At 44.8% G+C, this 8,118-nt stretch overlaps 1 long non-coding RNA gene across 2 annotated transcripts; it reads right to left on the bottom strand.

Moving 5' to 3' along the window:
• LOC125532167 lies at nucleotides 1-7,898 on the bottom strand. Of its 2 annotated transcripts, none has more exons than XR_007293814.1 (6): nucleotides 6,964-7,898; nucleotides 1,785-2,036; nucleotides 1,612-1,693; nucleotides 1,027-1,526; nucleotides 879-945; nucleotides 1-64 (listed from the first exon to the last, which is right to left on the bottom strand). It is a non-coding gene; the product is annotated as an uncharacterized LOC125532167 (long non-coding RNA). The 2 variants fall into 2 exon arrangements; XR_007293815.1 differs by having other exon boundaries at nucleotides 7-94.
• Between the last annotated feature and the right edge of the window lie 220 nt (nucleotides 7,899-8,118).

The following is an 8,118-nucleotide window of genomic DNA, read 5'->3' as shown; positions in this document are numbered from 1 at the left end:
AGCGTCGTGAGGTGATCGCCAAGCTCCTTGGAGACCAGAAATGGGTAACAGGAATCTAGATGCACTGCGTGAGCATGTATGTTTAATTATTCCACTGCCAGCAAAAAATCGAGTTTAATTGATAGAGTCAAGTCCATTGTCAGGTTCAGTTAATTGACAGAGTCAAATTCACTGTCAGAGTCAAAAATCAAAATCATTCCTCTTGTTACTTAGAACAGAAACTGCGGCCAACAAGAGTACAATACTTTGCTCTTGTCACTTTAAAAATTCTTTAAACACTGTTCCTTTAAACAGCCTAATGATCATTTGAAGCAATTTTAGAGCAAGTGTATGATTATTCGAAACAAGTGCATTTTGCTGTTCACTTTTTTATGGCCACTTGTGAGTTCCATTATTATAGAGAACCCTGGAGAAAGATAAGAAAAATTACTCCATGCAAAGTTCATTCTAGTTTGGCCTACTGTTCTAGTTTGGCCACTGTTCATTCTACAACTGAATTTAACATCCATTCTGCATTTAGCAAAAAAAAAGTGTCCACACATGCACTGAGCCAGCAGTTTTATGACATGAGATAAGATGCATTTGAATATGATGTTTATGTGGATTTCTGGACTTTTCCTGAACTTTTTCTGAGCATTTCTGAACATTTAGTTGAACAGCACTAGCTCACTTACTACTCCATGTCTGAACTTTTACTGACACTGGCTCACTAATGTGTCCATGATGCCATGCATTTCTTTATTTCTTTCTACTCCAATGTAATATCCAACTCACTAATGTGTTCAGAAATACTCCATTCACCGTAGATTCCATTTGCTACTGAACCAAATGCAATGCAATTCCTTGCTAAAAGGTCTGATTCTCTTCTAAAAGCTCACCTAAGATCAACGGAAGCAGCATCCGTACTCGTACTCCATTCCTCTGCACCAAGTCCTCCTCCAATCACTGCACAAACCAAGAGGACAAGAACAAAATCAGCTCACCTGCTTCCTTCACCAGACAGAAATCAGCAGCTAGAAGACGGACTTGCGCTGCCGGCGAGTGGGCAGCGGGCAGCATCAGCGGCAGCGGCGCTGCCGGTGGAGCGAAGAGGGCGGGTCCTGCATCATCAGTCCGCCAGCTCGAGGAGGGGAACGGCAGCGGCAAGACGAGCACGGGGCAGTGGCATGTGGCTGGAGCAAGTCTTCGTCTTCCCCATGCCGTCGACTTCTGCAGGAGCTCGAGGGTCTTCCATGCCTCCAGATCAAGCCCCAATTCCCTCCAGGACATGAGCGCCGCCGCCGGAGCCGGCAAGTCGCGGGCTTTGCAGAAAAGGGGATCCTTCCCTATGGATCTCCTCGTGCGGACGAAGAGATGCGGCTAGACGAGGGGGAGGAGGCGGCCGGCGAAACACCCATGTCGTACTTAGCATGGAAACTACGGGAATCATTACCACACCTCAATCATGAAATCGGGGAGCTCAACTCTGCTCCCCTCATGGAAATCACCTCGTACGCGATTAATTTGCGGAGGTACTGCAGCCGGCCCTGCACACAGACATTGCAAACATTAGATATGAGTTGTCAGAGGGAAACCACACTAGGATGATATCCGTATAATGAGTTTGCTTACCGGTGTCAGAGGAAGTCTCCATCTCCATGTATAGTCAAGTGAACCCCTGATGTAGTTCACAATAAACAGCCGGCTGTCCTCTCTGCAAAATTACAGTTGGTGATTTGTGGCATCTGATCTGACTAATATAAAACTAAACACATTTTGCCTCCAAGATACACAATTCAACTTACATTTCACAACTTTCATGCATGCCCACATTGTAGTTGATCGTCCACCCTTGAGCTGGTACATGCCACCCAGGCATGTTAACATGAATGCAGCGTCGAAGCCCATCCAGAATGAAGTTGGCATTGTCCTCATGCTTGTAGCGTATCTCCTCAATGGGCTCAGATGTCTCACATGGGTCTATCACCAGCAAGTTCTTCTCCACATCGACAACATAAAGTGACCCAGCTGTCCATCATTGGAACCGGCAGCATCAACTGCAAAAGCATCAAAACAGGGGCTATTTGCATGTCAATTGAAATACGGATCTTATTGAAATATCATTAACTTGATCTCTCCAACAATGTACATAAACAAGTGCTTCAGCGCTCACCATTGTATTCATGAATATAAAGCCCAGGTTATATGTCAGGACCTGAAGAACCTGAAGGAGTCTGAAGAAATCTGCAGCAAGTGTCTAACTGACGAAGACTGAAGATACCACTTCGTCAGTTATCCTCCGGTGGATAGCAGAGCGGGTAATCACTACTGGACGATCCAGATAAAAGCTTGGTTTGGCTTAAACACGTGAACCAATGTAATCACTACTGGACGGTTCAGTTATGCAGGTCTCCCAAGTAAATTTGATGAATGCTTTTGCAAAATTCAGTCTGACTACAAGCAGTTCTCAACAGTCAGTACAAATGCCATCGCTAACTGAGATGCCACATGCCACTACTCAGTTTATTCCAAGCTGTTCGGCCATCTACACAGATCGCACCATTGCTCATACCACATCTGCAAACACTCAAGGATCAGTACCACCTTTCAGACTGAGTGTACAGGGGACGGTTGCCCCAGCTGGACTACCAAATGTACTGCTTAATGGTCAACCCCCACCTATGGCACCTACTGGCAACACTGGCTACTTTGCCCCAGTGATAGCTCCATATGTGGCTCAACCAACATACAATCACATTACTGGACAGTATATCAACACTGCAACAAATAGTACAACTCCACCTTCCATATTCCATGCTGGAGTTCAACAGTTTGACAACCAGAGAAATCATATAGCTACTCAATTAGGTGGACCCTCTTATTTACTCAATTAGGTGGCCCCTCTTATTATGCTGAAGCCACACTTAAAGGCCCCAGACTGGAAATCCCTCTCTTTGATGGAACATGACCTAATTGAGTGGCTGATTTCTTGTGAAAAATTCTTTGACATGACAGGCACTCCATATGATCGATGGTTCAACTTAGCCACTGGACATTTTCAAGGCAAAGCGTCAGTATGGGTCAAAAACATCCGTGTACCTTGGCAAATGGTCACATGGCAGCAGTTTTGTCAGATACTTGCTGATAGATTTACTGAAGCCAGTGTTCATGAAGCAGTGGAAAACTTGAAAAATGTACAACAAACAACAACTGTCAGTGAATACATCAACAAGTTTGAGGAGTGTGCGGCCTTAGTAAAAAGAGACCATCCATTTTTGCAGGAGAATTTTCTCATGAGCTGTTTTATTGGAGGTCTGAAATCAGATATTAAGCATGAAGTGTGTGGTCAAAGACCAACGGGGATCATGGAAGCTTACTGGTATGCTAAAGTCTATGAAAAGGCTGCAAATGCTAGGCTACAAACCCTACCACAGACATCTAGGCCAAGACAGTACACCACTTACGCAAATTCTCACAGACCTCCTCAACTGCAAATACAAACTACTGACAGAAGTACTGCCACACAAGCCACACAAGCCCCTAATCTCTGCTGGTACTGTCGAGAACCATGGAATAGACAGCATAAATGCGGAATAGGGAAGACCATACACATATTACAAGAAGTGGAGGGAGAAACTGTTGAGACTCCAATTGATGAACAGCAACAGCCTGAAGTTCAGTATCATACTGCACCAAATACCCTAGATAAAGAAGCACCTACAGAGCAATGCTGTCAGATCTCTATCCATGCTGCACAAGGAACACCTGGCCCTGCTACTCTATGCATTATACTTAACATTGCCGGAAAAAGAGCTGTAGCTCTGGTTGACAGTGGATCTTCTCACACCTTTATAGATTATAAGTGTGCAGTGGACTGCAATTTCTCATTGACTCCCACCAGTATTAGCAAAGTATCAGTAGCAGGCGGTGGACAACTATTGTCTGACAATGTAGTTCCGGACTGCCCATATACTATTGCTGGCGAGCCATTCAAAAACACTTTCAAAGTTCTACCACTCCAGACTTATTGACATTATATTGGGGGCTGATTGGCTCAAAGAATTCAGTCCTATTTGCATGGATTTCATCCTAAGGACAATAGTCATTAACTGGAGAAACAAACCCTTTCTTATAAGGGATTACAGCGACAGTAGTATTGACCAGACTTGTACTCCAGAACAGGCTGACAAAATATTTCAAAAAGGAGCAATGGGCTACTTCATTCAGATCAATCTGATCAAGCCTACTGTAGCAAAACCTACAACTGTACCTGAACCAGTTCAGTCACTGCTAGACCAATATGCTGAAGTTTTCAAGGAACCAGTGGGCCTTCCTCTTATCAGAGAGATTGATCATAGGATTGATCTAATTCCAGGGACCACCCCTCCCAACATCAGACCATATAGAGTGCCCCACTACAAAAAATCTGCTATGGAAGAAATCATACAAGACCTCCTAATCAAGCAAGAAATACAGCCCAGCCTTAGCCCTTTCTCCTCACGTGCAGTAATGGTCAGAAAGAAAGCTGGAGGATGGAGATTATGTAATGATTTCAGACAGCTCAACTCCAGAACAATCAAAAACAAATTTCCCATGCCAATCAATGAAGACTTGTTGGATGAGCTCCATGGTGCCAAGTATTTCACAAAATTGGACCTCAGGTCTGGGGTTTCATCAGATCAGAATGGCCACACCTGATATCCCTAAAACTGCCTTCAGAACTCACCTTGGGCACTATGAATACATAGTTATGCCCTTTGGGCTAACTAATGCTCCAGCAACATTCCAAAACCTCATGAATTTAATATTTGGACCCCACAGAAGATTTATACTAGTATTCTTTGATGATGTGTTGGTGTTCAGTGAAACTCTAGAAGAGCATGTACAACAACTCAAGATTGCTTTGGATTTACCTAAAGAACATTGCTTGTCTGTGAAGCAGAGCAAATGTGAGTTTGCGGTACAGAAGGTTGGCTACTTGGGTCACATTATTTCTGCAGAAGGTGTAGCAACTGACCCTAGCAAGGTCCAAGATATTCTCAACTGGCCATCTCCTGACAATGTCACCAACCTCAGAGGTTTTCTTCGACTGACAGGTTACTACAGGAGATTGTCAAGGATTATGGCACTATCTGCAGACCACTATATGATGCTCTGAAAAAAGACCAGTTCACTTGGGGAGTAGCACAAGAACAAGCATTCTCCAACCTGAAGGTCATCATGACATCATGCCCTGTCTTAGCACTACCCAATTTTTCCAAACCCTTTGTTATTGAAGCAGATGCAAGTGGCACTGGGTTGGGTGCAGTACTAATGCAAGACAGCAGACCTTGAAGGTCGGCTGCATCAAGAACTCCCATCTTCTCTGGTAGCAACAGACGCATCCTCGCACACATAAACGTTGATTGTTAGGCATGCATGGCGACTTTAACATCCAGAAACTGATTCAAGATAAAAGGCAAAATGCACCTTCATTTGCATCGACTGACTGTCAAACCCCGGAGAAACCTTAAGAGGATAACCAACAAGCATTCATGCAATGCTACACCACCACCGCAACTAAAAGGTTATAAGTTCACCGGAAACCATCTTGTCATGTTGCCTCGTCGTCAAGAGTCACGCAGCTCTAACGCGCCGGGGCCAAAATAACATCATGTCCAACTTAGCAATTACTTAAAACATCCTGAGTACTTCCAGCAACTTCAAGACATCATGTCCAGTTGACCAAGTTCTTCCAGCATCTTCTTCGGCATGCTTCCTCTTGAGCTTGCTCCTGTCCATTCGCCACTGGTTCAGTACATACTCAACAACTTCTTCCAGAGTCGCTTTCCAGCGCTGCTCATAGTTCCACGGCTCACAGCTCACTAAGAACCTGGACAGGTGCTGGACTGCCGAGAGATTGCAACGCCACGGCCTGCAGCACCACCCACGCTGCGCCCTTTGCGACCAGGAACCAGAGACAATGCACCATCTGCTAGTTTCCTGCCCTTTCTCAAGGCAGGTATGGCATGATACCCTCTGGATGACGTGCAGGCCACCGGACCAAGACACCTCCATCAACGAATGGTGGCTGGCTGCCCAAGAGACGGGTCCCACAACCCCAACTAAAAGGTTATAAGTTCACCGGAAACCATCTTGTCATGTTGCCTCGTCGTCAAGAGTCACGCAGCTCTAACGCGCCGGGGCCAAAATAACATCATGTCCAACTTAGCAATTACTTAAAACATCCTGAGTACTTCCAGCAACTTCAAGACATCATGTCCAGTTGACCAAGTTCTTCCAGCATCTTCTTCGGCATGCTTCCTCTTGAGCTTGCTCCTGTCCATTCGCCACTGGTTCAGTACATACTCAACAACTTCTTCCAGAGTCGCTTTCCAGCGCTGCTCATAGTTCCACGGCTCACAGCTCACTAAGAACCTGGACAGGTGCTGGACTGCCGAGAGATTGCAACGCCACGGCCTGCAGCACCACCCACGCTGCGCCCTTTGCGACCAGGAACCAGAGACAATGCACCATCTGCTAGTTTCCTGCCCTTTCTCAAGGCAGGTATGGCATGATACCCTCTGGATGACGTGCAGGCCACCGGACCAAGACACCTCCATCAACGAATGGTGGCGGGCTGCCAAAGAGACGGCTCCCAAACCACTTTGCAACTGGCCACCGCGACACTGCTGACGGGATGGATGATCAGGAAACAGCGTAACGCCTGCATCTTCAATGGGGATCGACCCTCTGTCCCCCAGCTAACAAAGAAAATCAGAGCAGAGGCTGCCCTCTGAGCTCGGGCTGGGGTTTCTAGCCTTCGATTGGTGATCCCAAACACCTGGGATGTCCATTCAAACCATTGTAGCACAAGCTATAAACCACCTCCTAGGAGGCCTGAAACTTTTTCCGCCCCTTTTCAATGAAAAGAAACGCGAAGTCTTTGCGTTTTCTCGAAGAAAAAGAAAACTAACAGCATGACGGCTACTGGATTGTACTCACTGATTTCGAGCAGAGCCTTTGTCACCACGCCATAGATATGTTCGCCCTGTTCTTCTTTAATAGCCTGAAGCATCTCGTCGTCCTCATGGATGAATTTCCTACAATAGAGCACACACCACATTAGATGGCCGGCATTTTCCCAAGGCCAACAATAACAGCTACGAAACCTGCATTTCATGAGCTTGCTGTTACTTTGATATAAATGGTAACTTGGACGTGGTCCTACCACGGTAGGTGGTCTCACACGCCATTCGGGAAAAACAATGTCACATGCATGTTATGTAGTGACTTAAGATGTGCATACTCCAGTACTAAGGTAATACACCAGGGCTGTTCCAAATCAGTGGTAGGTGTGAATTACAGGATGTTCTCGAAAAACAACTCTTCCAGAAATTTCAAATGCCTCCCAATACTTACCCACTTAGCCTAGCACTTAATCTGGAGTGAAAAGTGACAGTAATATGAAAACAAAGATATAACATTTTTACCAGCTAAGCAAGCCCTAGCAACGAAAACAATTTACACTCCTGATTTAATTGACTCAGAAATTCTGATCAGCCTAGCATCGAATCTAGAATGAGAAGTGCCAGTAATATGAAAAAAAGGTAGAATTTTTTTTACCAGCTAAGCAAGCCCAAGCAGCAAAAACAATTTACATTCCTGATCTAATTGACTCAGAAATTCCCTATGATATTGGACCATTATATATCTATATTTCCAACTGAAAGATGACTTTTGTCTCAAATCAATTAAATCATTCAAGGAAGAGTCAAACCATTGCTTCCTAACAAGTTGTTTGAATTTTTCCATCAAGCTGTATGTATTTCACAATGAAATTTCCTTAGGCAACCTGGAGACCTGAAACAAAATTGAAAGAGATCCAAGTTTGCCCGAAGCAGTGCTGGCTAGCGATGCCATGGTCTTGAAGAAATGATTGTGGCAAAATCTTGCAAGTTAACTTGGATCATGGAAACTTAATTTGCCCAGTCAGCTCTGGTATAATAAGAACTGAAACCTCACACTGAAAAGCAAAGTATATAGTTAACGATGCTCGCATAATTGCTCTAGAAGAACTGTAAAGGTTCACTGGCTTCAGGCCGCAGACAAACTGGGGTATATTAATCCAGGTATTAAACCTGTATACTGAATCGACAT

Source organism: Triticum urartu, unplaced genomic scaffold (assembly GCF_003073215.2).
Source record: "Triticum urartu cultivar G1812 unplaced genomic scaffold, Tu2.1 TuUngrouped_contig_9251, whole genome shotgun sequence".
In the NCBI taxonomy this organism is placed as follows: domain Eukaryota; kingdom Viridiplantae; phylum Streptophyta; class Magnoliopsida; order Poales; family Poaceae; genus Triticum; species Triticum urartu.
The sequence above is the reverse complement of the archived record's forward strand: the minus strand, read 5'-3'. Positions and strand labels throughout refer to the sequence as shown.